The 21,980-nt window shown below is 47.1% G+C and overlaps 1 protein-coding gene across 1 annotated transcript in view; it reads left to right on the top strand.

Annotated features, from left to right (window-relative positions):
- The first annotated feature begins 2,323 nt into the window (after window positions 1–2,323).
- LOC115080481 (gamma-aminobutyric acid type B receptor subunit 1-like) overlaps window positions 2,324–21,980 on the top strand; it is a 40,311-nt gene continuing 20,654 nt past the window's right edge. The window contains exon 1 of the mRNA XM_029584680.1: window positions 2,324–3,352. The gene's annotated coding sequence lies outside the window, so the exon portion shown is untranslated. The remainder of the gene's footprint in view (window positions 3,353–21,980) is intronic.

The raw sequence follows: 21,980 nt of genomic DNA, 5'->3' as shown, positions 1-21,980 counted from the left end.
ATTCTTATGGCTGCGCACAATTTTAAAGGCCCATAGCAAGGAGCGTTTGGTGATGGGCATCGTCGGGAATCTCAGGAAAAGAACAAAGACATTGTCCCGAAGGAGCGGGATAAAAACGGACGCTCGTGTTGAGCGCCCGATGTATTTCAGCGCTAGGGTTCGCCCACTGCGCCCCTAGCGCGGCCTTTTTTACGCATTTAAACACTGCAGCGGGCGCCCAGGGGATGTGGCTGTGTGCGTGTCAGGGCAGCGGGGGCGCCTTCTTGCATTTGTCCCAGAGAGGAGGGGGTGCATCTGCGCAGCAATCCCCCCCCCCCTCAGAGCGACCGAAAATTTAGCTTCCGCGATGACATAAGTGCTCATGGCGGATTACAGAAATCCGTTTGGAGTCAAATAACATTGTGACGGTAAAAATGCACAAAGACTGGTACATTCTCAAGTCGAGGTCCGCCCAGCTGCAGTCACAGGACACAAGGAAGCATTTACGGGGTTTTTTTTTTTTGCTGCATTTCCAGGGCGGCCTGCTGAGGGTCCCAGGACAAACATGTTGGCTCTAGAAAGGGTCCCAGGGTCCCTATGACAGAAGGGGAGCTGCCCACATGGTCACTAGCAAAGGCACTGGGAGCCTCCCTGCATGGAGTCCTGGGGCGTGTATTTGCCCTTCTCCGTTCCCTCCCTCCCTTCCTTGTCCTCACAAGCAGCCCTTTGCAGGTTTCAGAATAATCCTCTCCCTGGCACAACAGGGCATTTACAGCAAGAGCCAGAGGCACACGCGGGGAGGGAGTGGCAGGGGGGAGCAAGAAGCCGATGAACTAGACAAGCTAAGGCAGGTGAGCTGGGATGTGTCCATAGCAAACAGCTGCTCACAGTTTTTTCTTTTCTTTTTATCCTGTGCTGCTGTCCCTTGTGCTGTTCGAAGGCTAATAGGATAAATGCCGGAAAGCCCCTCTCTCCTGGTTAAATCAGACTCTCTCTCTCTTCCTCCTCGTCTGCTAGCTCTCCTCACCAGTCCCTATTTTCTCCATTGCTGGCTTGATTCTTTCTGCCTTCGAGAAGCAGGGGATGGGGAGAGGCTGCGAGCTAGCGCTGAAACAGGGGGCATGGAAGAGGCAAAGATGGAGAGAGAGAGAGAGGGGATGGACAAGCAAGGAAGGAGAGAGAGCGACCGACTGACAAGAAAGTAAGGCAAGCAAATGGCAGAGGCAGGGAGAGAGAGAGGGAACAGAAAATGGGGACAGTCAGCGAGGGAGTGAGCGAGAGAGGGATGGGTAGAGATAGACCAGAGAGAGCGAGAGAGGAGGAGCAACCAGAGAGGGGACACCAGCAAGCCCTGGGAGAGTAGGAGGGGTCTGCTACTGCTATAGCTGCTGCTGCTGAGGGCGTGTGTGTGTGTGTGTGTTGGATGCTTTTTGCTACTCTGCTGATAGGTTTTTTTTTTCTTTCTGAATTAGGACTGAGCATCTGTGCTTCCTACACCCAAACCATCCTTCTGCTGCATGCATAAAAGCAGGGCTGGGGGTGCGCAGCGGAAGAGGAAAGCAAATTGTGTCCCCGAGTCCTGTCGGCGGGGGCCTGAGCAAGCACTCTGCAGAGAAAAGCAGCAGCAGCAGCAGCCACGGCGAATTCCATCCTGATCCCGGAAGAGAAAGCAGCTTTTGTATGGGAGAAGCAGGAGTCAGGGATCTTTACTCTGCAGCCTCAGCATCTTCTCACTATCACACAGCATCATCTTATCCAAGGACTTCTGCTTGTCGTACAGCACAAGCCATCCTATGACTTCTCTCTAGGATATAACACCATCTCTGGCACACAGCAGCATCTAGTCCAGGACTTCTCTCTGGGATATAGCACAGTTCATTACTCACAGGGACCCCCTAACAAAGTGAATATCAAAATGCACGTAGGGGAATTTGTGTTCCTAATCTGCCTGCTTTTATAGGCAGCTTTGGATTGTCCATTGTGTGCTTGCTTTTAAATGGACATTACCTAACTAAGAAGATATGTTTTTCTGGCATCTTGCATGCATGCTCCTTTTTGTGTTCATTATATAACACAGTTCACCCCCCGGACGTTTGTCTGACTTACAGCACTAACCGTTCTAGGATTCCTCTTTGGGATACAGCACCATTCCTCCCAGGACTTCTTTCCGGAATAAAGCACAGTCCATTGTAGGACTTCTTTTTCATGGACAGGACTTCTGTCTGACGTGTAGCTCAGGCCATCCTAAGACTTCTCTTTGAGATATAGCACAGTCCATTCTAGGACCTTTTTTTTTTTTTTTTTTTTTAGGATAGAGCACAGTCCATCCCAGGACTATCTTCTGATGTGCAGCACAAATCAGGAGGCCTTTGCTTTGGGATGCCGCACAGTCCATCTATATCAAGACGTCTTATTCTAGACCCAAGCATTTCTCCATCTTTCTAAAATACAGCGCCCTCCCATCTATCCCGGGACCACCGTCTGCAAATCAGAAGGCACCTTCTGTCCTAGGCCCGCGCTGCAGAATAGAGAGTCTCCCTCTATCCATCCCAAGGCCTTTCTACAGAATACAGCACCTAGCATCCATCCCAGGGCCCCACTCTGGAATATAGAGCGATCTGTCCATCCCAGGACCTCTTTCTGCAGGAAACAATACCAGCTTTCTAGCTCAGGGATTCTTTCTGGGATATAGACACATCTATCCACCCCAGGACCTCTCTCCGAAATAGAGATAATTCTGTCTACTCCAGGACGTTTCTCTGTAATACAGAAACAATCTAGCCATCTAACGTCCTCTTTGCAGAATACAGAAATACCAAGGGCTCTCTCTGGAACCCAGAAATATATGTATCCATCCCAGAGTTTCTCTGTGCAGGGGCACAGCATTATCTAGCTGTTTCAGAGCCTCTCACCAGCATAAACCCCACTTGTCCATGTCAAGGTTTCTGTCAGACATTCAGCATAATCTGTTCATGCCAGGGCTTCTCTGAGCACAGCACCCTGTCTCTGTATCTTAGGAGCCCTCTCTGTGTTCCAGGAGCACTTACCTTGTGAAACAGAGTACAGCTCTCCATCACAGGATTCAGGCACCATCTGTCCAATGCAGGACCTCGCCTCTCCGTGGAGCACAGCTCTTTTTACCTAACCCAGGGTCCTCTGTCCAGGATACAGCATCGTCCATCCATCCATCCATCCATCTCAGGCTCTCCGTCGTGAACACTGTAGGACAGGATTGGGCACAGGAAGCAGTTTCACCTGCCACAGACGTGTGCTGCTGGGATAATGAGAGCTACCTTCGTTCTGGCGGTGGTTGTTCAGTAGTGTCTCTCTCCGATGGCCCTCCTTCGTGACTCTTCAGAGCACCCGTAAAAAGGTAAGAGCCATTGCAGAATTTTCCTCTCATAGGATTTTCAACATGCAATGCCTGGGGGGGAGGGTATATGGATGCCAGCTTCATTCATATTATGGAAAATGTAGAATGGCTGAGAGAGTCTGATGGTTAGAGTGAACGAGGAAGGAAAGATGAACTGTGCCCTGAGGTCAGTGTTGGATCCTGCACAGCTAAGCCTTGAGTCCGTGCTGGTATTTGAGGGTCAGAGTGGAAAGGAGGGCTCGGAGATGACTGCCAGCTGTTGAGAGACCCAGGAAATGAGAGAAGAGTATGAGAGCTGTGCTTTAGGACCATGTCTGGATTCTGAGGGGCAGGACATGAGAGCAGAAGGGATGGAATAGCTGTGCTCTGGGATCCTTGCTGGGTATTGAGGGTCAGGAAAGGCTGTAGAACTGTGCTTGGGTGGTGAAGGTCAGGGTGGGAGCAGATACGCTGGGGGGGGGGGGGGGAGCGGTCAAGGTTTGATAGAAGTGATGGGAGAGCTGCGTTTGGGGATTAGTATTGGGTGCTGAGGTAAGACTTTGAGAGGAGGTGCTGAGGGGTGGTACGGGAAATGATGGATGAGCTAGTTTTGCTGTGGGCTCAGGGTATGCACGGAGGGACAGGAAGGCCGATATCCGAGGGTAGGAGTGGGTACTAAGGATCATGGTGTTAGAGACTAAGGATGGGGAACGCTGTCGTCTGGGGCTGTGAGGGGGCGGGATGGGCGAGCTTGTGCATTGGTTGCCAGCATTGAATCTGATGGGGAGGTGTAGGAAAGCTGAGTTTGGGGGGTTTATGATGGCTGTTAAGGAAGGATGGGGCAGCTGTGCTGTTCAGTCAGTGCTATGACCTGGGGGGGGTCAAGATATGACAGAAGGGATGGGACAGGAGCTTAGAGAGGAAGATGGGAGAGCTTTCATCCTGAATGTGTGCAGGGTGTTGGGTGGTTGTAATGCGAGAAGAGAAAAGCAATTCAGCCAGCTTCCTCCCCTCCCCCCCCCAGGTGAGGGTGGGGAGGACGCTCTACCTTCTGGCCTGGCTCAATACTGATGTCCATTGTGTCAGCCACGGTCATTCCTGCTATACCCGCCTCCCTCTCGACCAGGGCCTGGAGCGCTTTTCCTTCTCCTAGGGATGGGCCCGGCTTTGTATGTCTAGGGAAGCAGAATCCCCTTGATGCAAACCCTGCCTCATTTTGCTCCCAGGGCCATCCCTAGGAGGGGCACGTTGGGGGCTGCCCACTACCGCCGGAGCCCTGGCCCTGACTTTCTCAGGAGTGCTAGTGGGCTCCTGGCTGCAGCAGTCACAGAGTGACCTTGTTCTCTAACATATGCAAGAGGAAAATGCAGCAGGAATCTGAAATAGGAATCTTGATTTAGTCTCTAGGGCTTCTCAGCTTGTTCTAGCTTGAGTCAAGGAGTGAGACTGCATCTTCCCCTGTCAAAGGATCAGTAGGAACAGTAATTGCACAGAAAGCAGCTAGCGGAGCTGCAGCGAGCCTATGGTCCGTGTGGTCATGGCCACAGGCACCATTGCCCCAAGGGGGCATAATGCTGGGCCACCCATAGGCCCAGAAACTGTCAGGATGAGGGGAAAGGAGGGGGAGGGGGAGAGGAGGCCCCGGGCATCATCAGGCTGCTGCCGTGATCCCACGGGGCTAAAACCGAAATGCTCCTGCCACCGCCGCCCTCTCCTTATCCAGCTCATGTGGGGCTGCAGAATGCAAGTCAACGGCTGGGGCTGGCCCCCTCGGCAGGGCCCAGCACACGCTTAGACGAGGGGAAGCCCCTGCCGTTCCCTCCCGCCCAGGAACACATCCAAGATGCACCTCGCGGTTCAAGATGCTGCTCTGCTGGCAGCTTGGGCCGGGCCCTGGGAGAGCAAGGAGGGGAACGGTACCCAGGACGTGTGGTGGAGCCGAGGCTGGGGGTTTGGAAGGGTTAGAGCCTCGGGGGGGACGGGGACAGGCAGCACCTTGCAGTCTTTGGGGGGGAGGTGGAAATGCATTGCTGTTTCTCTTTCTCCAGTGTTGCGGTGCCCGCAGAGTCCGACTTCTTGGGGTTTCCGGTTCCGCGTTTGTCTGCCTGTTTCTGTCTCTACCTGGTGGTCCCTTGGTCTATGTTTGGTGAGGGTTTGCCTGTGCTGTGTGTCCGACCGAGCTGCGGGGTTCTGTGGCGGTCTAGCTTGCTCGGCTTTTCCAGTTGGAGGTGTGGTGATGTCTGGGGCCCAACGCACTATTTGTAGTGCTGCCTTTTTCTGGTTTGGATGGTTGCGGTTTGAGTCCTGGGAGTCGGTGCTGCTTTGCGTGGCAAATTGGCTCTTCATAAGTTTGGAATAGGTTTCCTGCAGGGGTTTGAGTTCTTTTCCAAAGTGTGCCTGGGGTGTGTTGCTGTCACCAGAGTGACCGCAGAGTTTGTATAGTTTGTGCATTGTGCTTCTCCTGTGAAGGTATCGTTGTGTATTTCTGCTGTGCTGCATGTTTTATAGCTCAATAAAAAAAAAGTTCTAACAATTCCTAGTTGGGTGGTGCATCTGAATCCCATGGTGCTAGAAATGACTATTTCTGCTATGCAAAGTCAGTGACGTCACCAAGCTCTAGATGGGACAGAGCTATCTTTTTCATTTAGGCTGGGGAATGGCTGCCTATGCCCTTGAGTAAGGCCAGGCTGCCCCGCCCCAGTGTGAAGACGGCGGGCGCAGGACGCCTGCGGCTCCACCTCCTCTCGCGGGCCACCACCGTGCAGGCCTCTTGGTGTCTCCGCTCTATTTATTTATCCCATTATAAATGTATATGTGTTGGGTACAAGGTGAAGGGTGCACTTTCTCCCTGGTGTGAAGACGGCGCAGGACGCCTGCGGCTCCACCTCCTCTCACGGGCCACCACCGTGCAGGCCTCTTGGTGTCTCCGCTCTATTTCTTTATCCCATTATAAATGTATATGTGTTGGGTACAAGGTGAAGGGTGCACTTTCTCCCTTGGCCATAGGTACCAAATTGCCTGGCTCTGGCAACGAACACGTAGTGTTGAGGATGGGCGTGGTCCCCCTCGTACCCGAGCCCCCTTTTAACAGAACAGGGGCCACTAAGTGCTCTTCCGGTAGATTTACGGCTGTTGCAGAGGCTCCCGCGGCAGACCAGGAAGTACCGGGCTCCCTCTGCTGTTCAAGATCTTGGAGGGAGCCTCTTCGTTCTCCCACCCGATTCACCCTGCTTGAATCATCCCGGGCGGGGCACCACCCTAGGGTCGGCCTTGCATATAAGGTTACGTTTTGCAGAGGCTTCATTAGGACCTGCGCAGGTCAAACCGGGGACAGTGCAGGTAGCCTGGCTGAATTTGCTGAAGTGGATTTTCAGTCGGCCGTGCACACTTTCACAGTGGGTATACTTTTCCGGGGAGGTTTACCTTGGATGGGGAGCAAATGATATGTGCACCCTGCCGGGGGCAACTTCCAAACCGTTCACCCTGGGACAAAGGCCGCACGCGCTTTTCACTTTTCCGTGCAAAGGTTTGAAAAACGCACGCAACTTTTTTTTTTTTTTTTTCTTTCTTTCTTTCTCTTCCACCTGCCTGCACTCCTGGGCACGCCTGCTCGCCAAGGGGCTCGCGGTACACCCGGCGCAGAACACCCATGCAAACTCGAGGAGAGGGGGCAGTCTTTGGACCGCTGACTTTCAACAGCACTTGCCAGTCGTTCTGGAAATTGATTTCTGAATGTTTTAAAAACGTGCGCACATAGTCAGTCCACCTACTTTCCGCTCCCATTAATGATTTCTTAAAATATGCATGTAGCTTTCATCCTTCCGAGCGGCTGATCTTCAAACATGAAGAGTAGTCTGTGTTGAAAGTCCAGGTTGCTTCGTATGTGGATAGTGTGTTAGGGACATGGCTTATTGAAATTGTGCCTTTGTCTTTTGGGATGAGCTAGCCTGTAATAAAGATATTGTGTGTGTTTGTGTGTGACAGAAATACCCCAGGGCTCTCCTTCCACATGCTGGTAGACTTTTTTCATTGTTATTATTATGTTCTAGCCAAGCGATATGAAAGCCCAGTTAGAGGTCACTTCTTCAGTACAGGAATGAGGTGCTTGGAGCCTTGTCACAGTTCTGTGTGCATATAACATGCAGACAGGGCAGCTAAAAATGAGACGTCAGCTTGGGTGGATCGCTTCTGAAATACCTTTGAACAGAGAAGGACAATACATAGGGCTCGTACTTCAAGCCAAGCCAAGCCATCGCGCCGAAGACCCGGGAAAAGGCTAAGGAGTAGGGTGGGGAGTGACGTTTTGCCAAAGTATTCAATGGGGGGGGGGGGGTGTGTAAGCCTCTCGCTGATTATGCTTGGCTAAACTTGCCGTAGATAAAGTAGCACAAGGAAGAGAGCTTTCACAGGATCAACCCCGTCGCTCTGGGGAATGTATTACCCCTGGGTATTAGACTTTCACTCGATCTCCTCACCTTCAGGAAGAAGCTAAAAACTTGGTTGTTCATTGAAGCATTCAACTCTTAACTCCAGTGTTCACCAGTTAGAACCCACTTGAGCCTCCTGGATCCCCTCACATCCCCTCCCAGCAATGTCCTCATCATCCCAACTCTGGTCTTTCTCCATGTTACTTAAGCAAAATCCTACAGTACACCCCTTCCCTCAATTTCCTCTGCTCTGACTTGCAACCCCAGCTATGACTTGCATCCCCTTGCAGCAATGTCAACCTACCACTAGAACCGCCTCTCTGACATATAAGCCCCCACGTTTCATACAGACTCTATCTACCCCTCAGTAGTGTGTTAATTTAGTGTATTGCTCATCACGCCAAATGGAGAACTGTGTTTGTCTAAATTATGATTAGCTAGGATACTGTTTCTGATTGAATTAATTGTTGCCCAGTATACTGGTTGTAACTCATTTTGTGCAATTTTCCTATTTTTGATGTAAAATTTGCTGTCTATTGTCATGGTTTTAATGCCCTTTGAGCATTTTTCCTGCTGGAAGAGCATGTAATAAATAAACAGTGATGATGATGGCTGGCTGACAACTTTCAAGTAATTATAAAACAGAATTTTTGACAAGCATTTGATATTCTGCCTTTTCTCAAAGGTAGCCCCAAGGCTGATTATATAAAATAATAAGGTATTGAATACATAAGTAATTGAGGCATATAGATATAACACACTGGACTGCAAATAAATAGATAAGTAGGGTATATTAGGTAGGAATAAGGAAGTGGGTGAAATGGGTATAAATTGCATACATGTATTTAAGAAGTAATTTAAGCATGAGTGGTGTGATAGGTCTTAAGAACCAGTTGGAAAGAAGTAGCCTTGTGAAATTCGCAGTCGGGGAAACCTCCAGTGGCCAGGTGCTCAAGGATGAGTCTCTGCTGTTGAGGTTATGGGAAGCATGGTTAAAGAGCCAAGCTTTTTTCCAGAAGGTGAAGCCAGCATGTTTCCAGGCACAACATTAGAAGAGAGCCTGTTTCATACTTTAGGGCCAGAGCAGCTGAATGTGCAAAGTCTCATGCTGAAGCCAGTGGACAGAAGAAGATTAGGATCTCTCGAGGGGATAGAAGATCCCTTGGGGGGGGGGGGGGGGTTGTAGGAAATCAGAAATTGGGAGAGAGCATCAGGGGCCAGTAGAATCCATGTATCTGAAGACGCAGCAAAGTGCTTTAAAATTTATCCTGCTCTCAACTAGGAACCAGTGTAGCTGACTCACAACTGGTATAGTATGGTGATGGATTTGGCTCCTACCAAAAGTCTAGCCTTGGCATGTTTTGTAAAAGTTGGACTGTACCAACTACTACAATATTCCGTTATGGCTATTTATTGAGTTTTGACATTAATTAGATCTATAATCTATTTTTCTATTTTTTCTTTAAATCCATTGATTAAAAAATATTGGTAAGGAGAAGGTGGAATGTTTCATAAAATTTCTTGAAAACTACTGATTTTTTAATCATGAACTCTCCACCTCCATCCTTGTAATTTTTGTGCTATTTTTTTAGTGCGCATATGTGAATTAAAATGTTTTTCATTGCCGATTATTATAGCTATCAATGTCCATGTTCTCAATATTAAACCGGTTTATTTAAACTCAATGTCAATGTTTGAAACTTAGAATGAAACGAAAGCGACTTATCTTAGATGGGTGTCGTCTTCCACCCGTACTTGTACTCCCCGACAAGGCCTTGTTTCAGACCCGGCAGGGTCTTTCTTCAGGAGATGTATGTGCCTGCTGGATGGTCGGTAGCTATTTTAAACGCTGCAAATCCGGTCAACTTCTTAAATCATATTTATATTGGACAACGTGCTATATTTTTCCTTCAAGATGGTCTTCCAATCAATTTCTTGGAGATAATGGCAAGACGTGAGTGTTTCTCTATCTTTATGAGCCGTAGTTTTTTGTGCTTCTCAAACGCTCGCGATAGAGAAACACTCACGGCTTGCCATTGTCTCCAAGAAATTGATTGGAAGACCATCTTGAAGGAAAAATATAGCACGTTGTCCAATATAAATATGATTTAAGAAGTTGACCGGATTTGCGGCGTTTAAAATACCTACTGACCATCCAGCAGGCACATACATCTCCTGAAGAAAGACCCTGCCGGGTCTGAAACCAAGGCCTTGTCGGGGAGTACAAGTACGGGTGGAAGACGACACCCGTCTAAGATAAGTCGCTTTCGTTTCATTCTAAGTTTCAAACATTGACATTGAGTTTAAATAAACCGGTTTAATATTGAGAACATGGACATTAATAGCTATAATAATCGGCAATGAAAAACATTTTAATTCACATATGCGCACTAAAAACAAATAGCACAAAAATTACAAGGATGGAGGTGGAGAGTTCATGATTAAAAAATCAGATACATTACATTATAGTAGTTTTCAAGAAATTTTATGAAACATTCCACCTTCTCCTTAACAATATTTTTTAATCAATGGATTTAAAGAAAAAAATAGATTATAGATCTAATTAATGTCAAAACTCAATAAATAGCCATAACGGAATATTGTAGTAGTTGGTACAGTTAATTGATTGTATATTCCAAAATCTTGAGTCTGAAGGTGCAAGGTATTTAGTTTTGTAAAAGTTGGAGGCATTTGAGATTGGATTGTACAATGTCAAGGAGTTGATGCAGTTGGTGATCAGTGAGTGTATGACAGTAGCTAAGTTGCATTTCTTGAATTGGTTACACAGTCAACGAATCTGGCTTAAGTGGATAAAGGAGCTTACTTGCAGAGAATTTAGGTTGTAAGGGGATTCCTGACAAGGAGGGTAAAATTAATAGAGAATGTTTTTGTTGGCTTAAGCAGAGAAGTTAGGACTTGGCAGGATTTCGTTTGAGTTTGTGTTTCTTAAGCCATCAGACCACTGCTGAGAGAGAGTCATTGATATTAGCCATGGCTGCAGTTTGGTCGGTCCCTAGTTTGATGCAAAGCTGGATGTCAGCAGCAAATAGGTGAGATTCGATGTTGAAAGACTGGATGAGGTTGCGCTCAATTGAACTAAATTCAGGCCATAGAAAAAGGCTTGTCTGAAAAGAATTAGCTGACTTTCACAAATGAAAATATGCACATCTGGGAGTCAGTGCAAGGGTATTTGGCACCCTAATTGAGCCCTCAGCCTTGCACCACCCTCTTCACTCAAGATTTTGATAAACTCAGGAAGCATGATGACCCCCATCATTTTCCCTCCCACCAAACTCCTTCATGCACGACTTTGGGATCAATTGTTAAAACGTACCTTTCTGAGTCCCTGTCTGCCATTCAACAGTGAGTAATTCTCTGGGATACAAATCCAATAGGGGTAACTTGCTATGGAGGAAGCCACCTGTGTATTTGAATTTAATAAATATTCTTTGGACAGAAGTACCAGTTCTTGTGCTCTTGTTAATATGCAGACCTCAGAGTGTCTGTCCCTTCTTCTTGCCTCTTAACCCCCCACTAGAGACCTTCAATCCACCCAAAAGGAATTCTATCCTCCGCCACTCCCAACTTTTGTGAAACCGACCTGCACAAGACTATAGGCTTTCAACTGCCGTGCACCCAAAATCTGGAATGAGGTTCCTCTACCCCTTCCCCTTGAAACATTTTATGGAAAAAGCAAAGGCAAGGTTGTTCCACCAGGCCTTCCCCCAGTCTGTTCATTAGTAAAGAACTATCATCCGCTATGTCTGGAAATGTATGCACATGGCCCTACAGCAAATATTTCTGAGTAGTTGGTACAGTTAATTGATTGTATATTCCAAAATCTTGAGTCTGAAGGTGCAAGGTATTTAGTTTTGTAAAAGTTGGAGGCATTTGAGATTGGATTGTACAATGCCAAGGAGTTGATGCAGTTGGTGATCAGTGAGTGTATGACAGTAGCTAAGTTGCATTTCTTGAATTGGTTACCCAGTCAACGAATCTGGCTTAAGTGGATAAAGGAGCTTACTTGCAGAGAATTTAGGTTGTAAGGGGATTCCTGACAAGGAGGGTAAAATTAATAGAGAATGTTTTTGTTGGCTTAAGCAGAGAAGTTAGGACTTGGCAGGATTTAGTTTGAGTTTGTGTTTCTTAAGCCATCAGACCACTGCTGAGAGAGATCCCAGTCCGTTCATTAGTAAAGAACTATCATCCGCTATGTCTGGAAATGTATGCACATGGCCCTACAGCAAATATTTCTGATACTGTACCTGTTAATCTACTATAATTTGATTGTAATCCACTTTGAGGCCATTCTCGGAAAAAAGGCAGAATATCAAATGTCTGTAAATAAATCAATTATTCTTTAATATTAAACTTTGTTCAGAAATGTCACAGTATCTGATGAATGTGTCATCTCTGATTTTTGGGGGTAGGCTGCAAAAAAAAATAAATATCAAGAAATATGTACATTTATAAATCAAAAGAAATCCATATTACATTGGCTGAAGTAATCTCTGAAATGACTGGCTGGGCTGAATGCAGATCTTTCCTCTTACTACTCACTATCCAAAACAAATTCAGATTCTGTTGTAGGCTCGGTAACAGTAAAACAAACTCCTTTCTTTACCAGGCATTTTGTGAAATAGAACAAGATCTTGCCAAAAAACGCTCTCAGAAACTATATGGCAAACTTGCCTTATCAAAATAGCACTAACTCCAAGAACTGAAACAGCAACAATTCTAGCTTTGAAAAGGCAACACTATAGATATATCAGGCCCCGGAACTTAATACTTCTACATCTTAGGGATGTGCATTCATTTGAAATGAATGGACAACACATAATGAATGATCCATATTCATTTCATTTGTGGCTCCCTCAAACAGTGGAGGGATTCCATGAATTAAACGAATAATCTTTGTCCTATTTGTTTGTTTCCCATTCATTTCAATGGCCCATTGAAATCTATGGCTGAATGCTGACTCTGAAGTTGAGGTAGAGGGCGGACCCTGACAAAGAATGCTAGGGTCATCAGTCACACTCTGTACCTGCTGTGCCTGTTCTTCCTCACCATCATCACTAGTTTCCTCGGTCCCCTCCATTGCTAAAAGGGAGGCTGGGGTCCCTCAGTATTGGTCTTCTAAGATGTTCTCAGTTTTCAAGCAGGCATGGTGCTATCCGGTGTACAAACCGTGCAGCTGCATGGGGTGGTACATCTGGAGAGGGTGGTGGAAGAGAAGGAGAAATCTGTCAGGGTTACCAGCAGATCTCATCCCGCTGGCAGCCAAAAAAAAAAAAAGAGAGAGAGAGAGGCCTCAGTAGGGCCCATCCCACAGGGAGCTGAAAAACAAAAGAGAGGGAAAGAGCCAGAAGACTGCCAGCAAAGCCCATCCTGCCAGTGGCCAAAGAAAGGTGAGTGAGAGGTGTATGTGTGTGTGAGAGACAGGAAGTGAGATAATGAGCATGTGTGTGTGTGATAATCATGTGTGTGTGAGCGGAAGCCCGGTGCTACCAGTTGTGCAAACCATGCACTTGCATGGGGGTGGCAGTCCCAGGTGTGGCAGAAGAGAGAGAGAGAGACCTGGCAGAGCCCCAGAAGATCCCATTCCACCGGCAGCCAAAGAAAAGAAAGAGGCCATGTGAGCTGCTAGCAGAGCCCATCTTGTGGCTGAAGAAAAAAGAGAGCAGCTTCCAGCAAGCGATATGCTGGAAGAGTAGGCTTTCAGTGTAAGCTCTGGGCCATGATCTGGGCCGAGAAACTTACTGACTGAAAGTACAGGCAGGGTGGCCACCATTAGTTAAACATGTGGCATGACCCAGGAGCGGGCAGGTGGAGGGAGAGGCCAGAATCAGCCCTGTGATGAGATAGGGGGGGGGGAGGGGTTTGGTAAGGAGGCTGCAGGCTCATCCCAGCAGGGCCAAGCAGTGATAAAGCCACTCCTGCACCGCCATTTAACCAGATATACTCTTTTAAATATAGCTGGTTAAGGCTAAATTTACCCAGCCTTCTGTGGCTGGATAACTTTACTTCTGACTATCTTAGCTGGATAAATTGAATTGGGTATATTCAATGGAACATTTTATCCCACTGAATATCCCAAATAAGTTCTCCTGCTAACTTTAGCCGGATTGAAGGGGGTGCTAGGAAGCACTGAATACCGGCTGCCAGGCAGAGAAAAATCCGTAGAAGCAGAGCAGCAGCTTACCAGTCAAATATGCCACCACCCCGAAAACTTACCCACCAATGGGTTAGTTTGTTTATTGGCATGACCATTCTCTTACCTTATCTTAATTACGCTAATATGCTAATGGACTGTATTCTTGTAAGCTGAGCCTTGGAACACGAATGGCATGCAGGTCTTGACCCCAAGTCTGGTCAGCTCGGTTTTATTGTACCATTATTGTCTTCCTGCCTTTTCATTGCCATCTGCTGCGCCGTCCTCACAGACACTCCCCAAAGCACTCTGACAGGATAGGGTATCCATTCTCCAGGTTTTTGAATATTGGCCACCTATATACTATATATATATATATATATATATATATATATATATATATATATATATACATACACACACACACACACACTCACACAGATAGATAGATTCAAATGCATACTGACTGTTTCTCAGTCTGGGTATGAGATGCTTCTTATAGTAGCATGGATGAGTGTCTCTCCGTGTCAGTGTATGCAAAACATCCACCAGGTTTGAAAGACTTGGGTATCATGTTTGTATGTAGAGGAGAGATGCTCAGCCTAAAGCAGGCCGTAATGCTCTTCAGACGGAGATATTTTGAGCCTATGGCTTCTGCAGTCCATCACTGAGGTATTCTGGAAGTTTGGTTTCCTGGCAACGTAGAAAAGGGCTGTTAGCATCGGTTATCACTGGAATAAGTCCATATGCTTCACACAGATCTGGACATGAAAGGGAAAGGAAAGGGAGAGAGATGTTTTGGTCCTTTTCTGCTGTCACATTTCTATGTTAAGCTGTGAGTTGAAAAAGAGACACAAATACTTGGGAAGTGGCAAAAATCTGAGAATGAGAAAGGGATGGGCAGCAATAGAGAAGGCGATACTAAAATTCAATCCCAGAGACATAAAGAAGTAGAAAACATGTGCTTTTTAACATAAGAACATAAGAAAACACCATACTGGGTCAGAGCAAGGGTCCATCAAGCCCAGCATCCTGTTTCCAACAGTGACCAATCCAGGCCATAAGTACCTGGCAGGATCCCAAGAGGTAGAGAGATTCCAAGTTGCTTATCCCAGGGATAAGCAGGGGATTTCTGCAACTCTCCCTTAATAATTGTTAATGGACTTTTCCTCCAGGAAACTGTCCAAACTCTTTCTAAATGCAGCTACACTAACAGCTTTCACCACATCCTCTGGCAACAAACTCCAGAGCTTAATTATGCATAGAATAAAAAAATATTTTCTCTTATTAGTTTTAAATGTATTACCTAGTAACGCTATTGTGTGTCCCCTGGTCTTTGTACTTTTCAAAAGAGTAAACAACTGATTAATATTTACTCCTTCCCTTCCACTCATGATTTTATAGACCTCTGTCATATCTCCCCTCAGCCGTCTCTTCTCCAAGCTGAAGAGGCCTAACCTCTTTAGCCTTTCCTCATAGGGGAGCTGCTCCATCCCCTTTATCATTTTGGTCGCCCTTCTCTGTAACTTTCCTAATTCTGCTATGTCTTTTTTGAGATGTGGTGTGCAGATATGATATTCTCTGTTTTATTCTCCAGTCCTTTCCTGATAATCCCTAGCAGTCTATTTGCTTTCTTGGCTGCTGCTGCACATTGAGCAGAAAATTTCAATGTATTAGCAACGAGGATGCCTACATCCTTTTCCTGAATGGTGACTAGGCTTGCCAACTGGCTCCAGATTTTCAGGGCAGGTTGATCCACTCCTGGATTTTTCCCATTGCAGGCTGGGAATTATTGCTCTGACTCTTCCCTATTGCAGTCCCTTAGAATAGCAAGAGTACAAGTCCCTGCATGCAGTGGGGTAAAACCAGGACTGGATCAGCCTGTCCTGAAAATCTGGAACCAGTTGAAAATCCTAATAGTGACTCCTAATTTATTTATTTTAAACATTTTTATATACCGGTATTAGTTGTGGACATCATACCGGTTTACATAGAACGAATCAAGTTTGGAAATTACATTATAACAGGTAAAGGCAAACTGGGAGAGAGGGGTAACCAGAGGCAGCTAAGAAGAAAAGATTAACAGAAGATTAACTAAACAACTGGGTCCTCAATGTGAGGAACGCTGAAGCACCATGTGGTGATGCATAATTTGACATGTTTGTGGGCCGTCTATTCTGGGTAAGCTTGTTTAAATAAGAAAGTTTTTAATTTCTTTTTGAATTTGATCGCACATGGTTCCAAGCGTAGGATGGGCGGCAGGGTGTTCCAGAGAGAGGGACCTGCGATCGAGAGGGCATGGTCGCGTGCAGAGGAGAGATGGGCTATTTGAAGTGAGGGCACGAGGAGGGTGCCTTTGTTGGTAGTTCTAGTAGGTCGAGTGGACTGGGGAGCAGTGAAGGGAAGGTCTAACCATTTGGAGTTGTGGGTGTGAATGGTTTTATGTATTATGGTTAGGGTTTTGTAGTGTATGCGGGAGGGTATGGGGAGCCAGTGAAGGTCTCTGAGGATGGGAGTAATATGTTCATGTTTACGGGAATTTGCAATGAGTCTTGCTGTGGCATTTTGCAACATTTGTAGTGGTTTAATAGTGGAGTGTGGTAGCCCTAGGAGGAGAGCATTACAGTAGTCCAATTTGGACGAAATGGTGGCCTGGATCCTAATGTGGAACCTTGCATTTTGTAGGTATAATTTGGTTGCTCTTCCCTTAGTGCATCACTTTTCACTTCTCCACATTAAATTTCACTTCTCATTTGCATGCCCAGTCTCCCAGTTTTGCTATGTGCTCTTGCAATTTCTCACAATCCTCTTGTGATTTAACAACTTTGAATAATTTTGTCTCATTGGCAAATTTGATCACCTCACTCGTTGTTTCTATTTCAAGGTTGTTTCTAAATATATGTAACCCTTTTTCGAATTTGATGGTAGTCCAGCTGACTCTCTCACAGGCTTTTTACGTCAAATGTACCTGAAAAAGTTTTTGAGTTTTTGCTTCCACAGCAAGCTTCTTTTCAAATTCTCTCTTTGCCTTCCTTATCAGTGCTTTGCATCTCGCTTGTCAGTGCTCATGCTGTTTCCTGTTTTCTTCATTTGGATCCCGTTTCCATTTTTTGAAAGATGTTCTCTTAGATATAGCCTCTCTCATCTCACCTTTTAACTATGCTGGTAGTCACTTAGCCTTCCTTCTTTTCTAATGTATGGAATACGTCTGGTCTGGGCTTCCAAGATGGTATTTTTAAACAACGTCCATGCCTGATGTAAACTCAACATTTTGCAGCTGCTCCTTTCAGTTTTTTCCTAACTATTTTCCTCATTTTATCATAGTCACACATATTTATAAATGAACTGGAAATGGGAACAACCAGTGAGGTGATCAAATTTGCCGATGACACAATATTACTCAAAGTTGTTAAATCACAAGAGGATTGTGAGAAATTGCAAAAACTCCTGCAAGACTGGAACACTGAGCATGCACGATGCTCTTTCAAGTTGCCCTGATGTCCTGCAACCTTTAGTGCCTTTCCTTCTAGAATGTACTTGTATTGCTGTAACTCAGAATTTTTTCTCATTGAATGGGGAAATATATAAGCAAATAAAAAGCACGGTGATGGGGGGCCCGCAACATCGTCTGGCTTTACGTATCAAATTCTGATTTTTGGCCCCTCATTAAGATATGGTCGTGATACATTGATGACACCCCCCTTATGGTTTGGGAAGGTTCTGAAATCCAAATCTATATGTTTTTAGATTGGCTGAATTCTCAAAACCCTCACCTCCAGTTTTCTGCGACTGTTCACCTATCTGAAATCTCCTTTTTGGACGTCAGAGTATGGACTGCTAGCAACCATGTTTTTACCACAATTTTTAGGAAACCCAGTGATAAGAACTTGTTACTGTCCTATAGCAGTTGCCTTCCATGTCACTTGCGAGATAACATTCCAATAGGCAAATTTTTTCTAAAACTGTGAAGGATTTCAAAGGGGAATGGGATAAACACTGTGGATCCCTAAAGGCTAGAGGATGGGAATAAATAAAAAAAAAAGCTTGGGGGTAACCTGCACGGAGCAGCAGTTACTGCCCTTAACAGAAACGTGGGGGTAACCTGCATGGAGTGGCAGTTACTACCCTTAACAGAAACGTGGGGGTAACCTGCATGGAGTGGCAGTTACTACCCTTAACAGAAACGTGGGGGTAACCTGCAGGGAGCGGCAGTTACTGCCCTTAACAGAAACGTGGGGGTAACCTGCAGGGAGCGGCAGTTACTGCCCTTAACAGAAACGTGGGGGTAACCTGCATGGAGTGGCAGTTACGACCCTTAACAGAAACGTGGGGGTAACCTGCATGGAGTGGCAGTTACTACCCTTAACAGAAACATGGGGGTAACCTGCACGGAGTGGCAGTTACTACCCTTAACAGAAACATGGGGGTAACCTGCACGGAGCTGCAGTTACTACCCTTAACAGAAACGTGGGGGTAACCTGCACGGAGCGGCAGTTACTGCCCTTAACAGAAACGTGGGGGTAACCTGCACGGAGCGGCAGTTACTGCCCTTAACAGAAACGTGGGGGTAACCTGCACGGAGCGGCAGTTACTGCCCTTAACAGAAACGTGGGGGTAACCTGCAGGGAGCGGCAGTTACTGCCCTTAACAGAAACGTGGGGGTAACTTGCACGGAGTGGCAGTTACTACCCTTAACAGAAACATGGGGGTAACCTGCACGGAGCGGCAGTTACTGCCCTTAACAGAAACGTGGGGGTAACCTGCACGGAGCGGCAGTTACTACCCTTAACAGAAACATGGGGGTAACCTGCACGGAGCTGCAGTTACTACCCTTAACAGAAACGTGGGGGTAACCTGCACGGAGCTGCAGTTACTACCCTTAACAGAAACATGGGGGTAACCTGCACAGAGCGGCAGTTACTACCCTTAACAGAAACGTGGGGGTAACCTGCACGGAGCGGCAGTTACTACCCTTAACAGAAACGTGGGGGTAACCTGCACGGAGCTGCAGTTACTACCCTTAACAGAAACGTGGGGGTAACCTGCACGGAGCTGCAGTTACTACCCTTAACAGAAACGTGGGGGTAACCTGCATGGAGTGGCAGTTACTACCCTTAACAGAAACGTGGGGGTAACCTGCATGGAGTGGCAGTTACTACCCTTAACAGAAACGTAGGGGTAACCTGCAGGGAGCGGCAGTTACTGCCCTTAACAGAAACGTGGGGGTAACCTGCAGGGAGCGGCAGTTACTGCCCTTAACAGAAACGTGGGGGTAACCTGCATGGAGTGGCAGTTACGACCCTTAACAGAAACGTGGGGGTAACCTGCACGGAGTGGCAGTTACTACCCTTAACAGAAACGTGGGGGTAACCTGCACGGAGTGGCAGTTACTACCCTTAACAGAAACATGGGGGTAACCTGCACGGAGCTGCAGTTACTACCCTTAACAGAAACGTGGGGGTAACCTGCACGGAGCTGCAGTTACTACCCTTAACAGAAACGTGGGGGTAACCTGCACGGAGCTGCAGTTACTACCCTTAACAGAAACGTGGGGGTAACCTGCAGGGAGCGGCAGTTACTGCCCTTAACAGAAACGTGGGGGTAACCTGCACGGAGCGGCAGTTACTGCCCTTAACAGAAACGTGGGGGTAACCTGCAGGGAGCGGCAGTTACTGCCCTTAACAGAAACGTGGGGGTAACTTGCACGGAGTGGCAGTTACTACCCTTAACAGAAACATGGGGGTAACCTGCACGGAGCGGCAGTTACTGCCCTTAACAGAAACGTGGGGGTAACCTGCACGGAGCGGCAGTTACTACCCTTAACAGAAACATGGGGGTAACCTGCACGGAGCTGCAGTTACTACCCTTAACAGAAACGTGGGGGTAACCTGCACGGAGCTGCAGTTACTACCCTTAACAGAAACATGGGGGTAACCTGCACAGAGCGGCAGTTACTACCCTTAACAGAAACGTGGGGGTAACCTGCACGGAGCTGCAGTTACTACCCTTAACAGAAACATGGGGGTAACCTGCACAGAGCGGCAGTTACTACCCTTAACAGAAACGTGGGGGTAACCTGCACAGAGCGGCAGTTACTACCCTTAACAGAAACGTGGGGGTAACCTGCATGGAGCAGCAGTTACTACCTTGGGAAGCTTGCTGGGCAGACTAGATGGACCATTTTGGTCCTTTTCTGCCGTAATTACTGTTACAATGTTCGTTTGCACCACTTGTGTACCACCTTCATTTTTTCATTATCATTGTGTGCCAAACCCCCCCCCCCCATGGAGGTGATTTCTGTCACCTCCTGGTACAACATGAACAAAGATGGCATTTTCAGGAGTAGCAGCCTCAGTGGTGCTGTGGTGACGGGTAGTTCTCTGTGAGATAGAAAATTGAAAAGCTGTGCCCTCATCCTCCTCCTGACATGCCTTGTTGGTTTTCCTGACCACTTTCTCTGTCATGTGTGGGAAATTCTCCACCTTGTTACCAAAGCTTGGCATTTGGGGGCTTTTCTGTAGTGGTCCTGTGTACCTCCAAGGTGATATTGGAGGTGATGTCCTTGGCCATGCTGACCGTCTATGTGGTGGGTGTCCACAGTTGTTCCAGCAGTGGAGAGGGATACCCTGTTTTGTTGATAGAGTGAGTCCTAGCAGCAGTATTAGAGATGCTAGGACCTTAGACCTCAGAGGGTATTGGTGGATTTTGGGGGTGGAGGGCTTTGCAGCTGCTGGAGTGATGAGGGAGGCTCAGAAGTGGCAGACTTGGTACCTTCCTTTGCCTTGAAGCACAACCGGTGGGCATACCTACTTCCCAACACAGGAAGCACCTCACCTCCTCTGGACTATAACATACCATAGGGTGAATTTTAAAAGAGTTGATCACATTAAAAGACCCATATATGCAAGTATATGGGCCGAGCATGAGCAACTCCTATTTTAAAACCGGCAAATTATACGCGTGAGCACGCAAGAGAACATGCAATAAAAAGGGGTAGATTAGGGGCGGGGCAGGGCAGAGCCGACATTTACGTGTGTAAATCCCGATTTTAAAACTGGTGAATGCAGCGCGCGTTGGGCTGCTACCTAAGAACATAAGAAACATAAGAACATAAGAACCTGCCATGCTGGGTCAGACCAAGGGTCCATCAAGCCCAGCATCCTGTTTCCAACAGTGGCCAATCCAGGCCATAAGAACCTGGCAAGTATATTTACTTCTGCTCTTGTTCACAGGTAAGTCTGAAAAACACTCATAGCTAAAAACTGACTGGGTGGGGGGAGTGTGCAGGCCGAAGAACCGGAGATAGACTGGGCAAACTGGTGGACTAAGTGTTCAAACTGGTTATTTCTGTCATGCACGCATGTTTTAAAATTGGCTCACTCGTGCGTGTTAAAGCCAAGAAGTCCTAAGGAAAGATACGTGAAGAACATTTCCTCGCGTAACAGCTTCAAATTAGGAGCATACATCCACGCGTTAAGTGTATTTTAAATCATACGTGTACACGTGTGCTCGTAGGCCCCCTCATGGGGCCCTTCATCTCTTCCCCTGCCTGAGGCAGCTTCGAGGCCAGGGCATGGCATCTAGTCCTGTCCTGACACTTCAGGGGTATCACGGCGCTGGGGGGTTGCACATACTCCCCATCAGCACTGCCTCGGATACAGCACTGGAGAGCATCACCCTAGTTCTGGGGATCTCTATAAGCTCTGTTGGCACAATGACCCCCTCCACCTCCATGCCATGCACTATTGCCATGTGCATGGCGGCCAGCATCTGGAGGAGGAAGTCTGTTGGCCTCCACTATGGCAGCTGGACCCACCACTTGGGCCAGTGCTTTTACAAGGGCCTCATAATGTGCACCCCCCAAATATGCACCTAGCTTCATGTTTCCGGGTTAGCCTGTGGAAGGGGGTGAGGGATGTACCTCATATGGGAAAGAGCCATAATGCTTACACCTGGCTTGTTCTGCCCTTCCTTCCTCCCAGCAGAGCAACCAGTGCATAGGATCTTGGGGGCACTGGTTTGCTTGCTACAGAGGTGGATGCAATGATGGGAGGAATTGGGAACCTGATCT

Source organism: Rhinatrema bivittatum, chromosome 19 (assembly GCF_901001135.1).
Source record: "Rhinatrema bivittatum chromosome 19, aRhiBiv1.1, whole genome shotgun sequence".
Taxonomy (NCBI): domain Eukaryota; kingdom Metazoa; phylum Chordata; class Amphibia; order Gymnophiona; family Rhinatrematidae; genus Rhinatrema; species Rhinatrema bivittatum.
The sequence above is the reverse complement of the archived record's forward strand: the minus strand, read 5'-3'. Positions and strand labels throughout refer to the sequence as shown.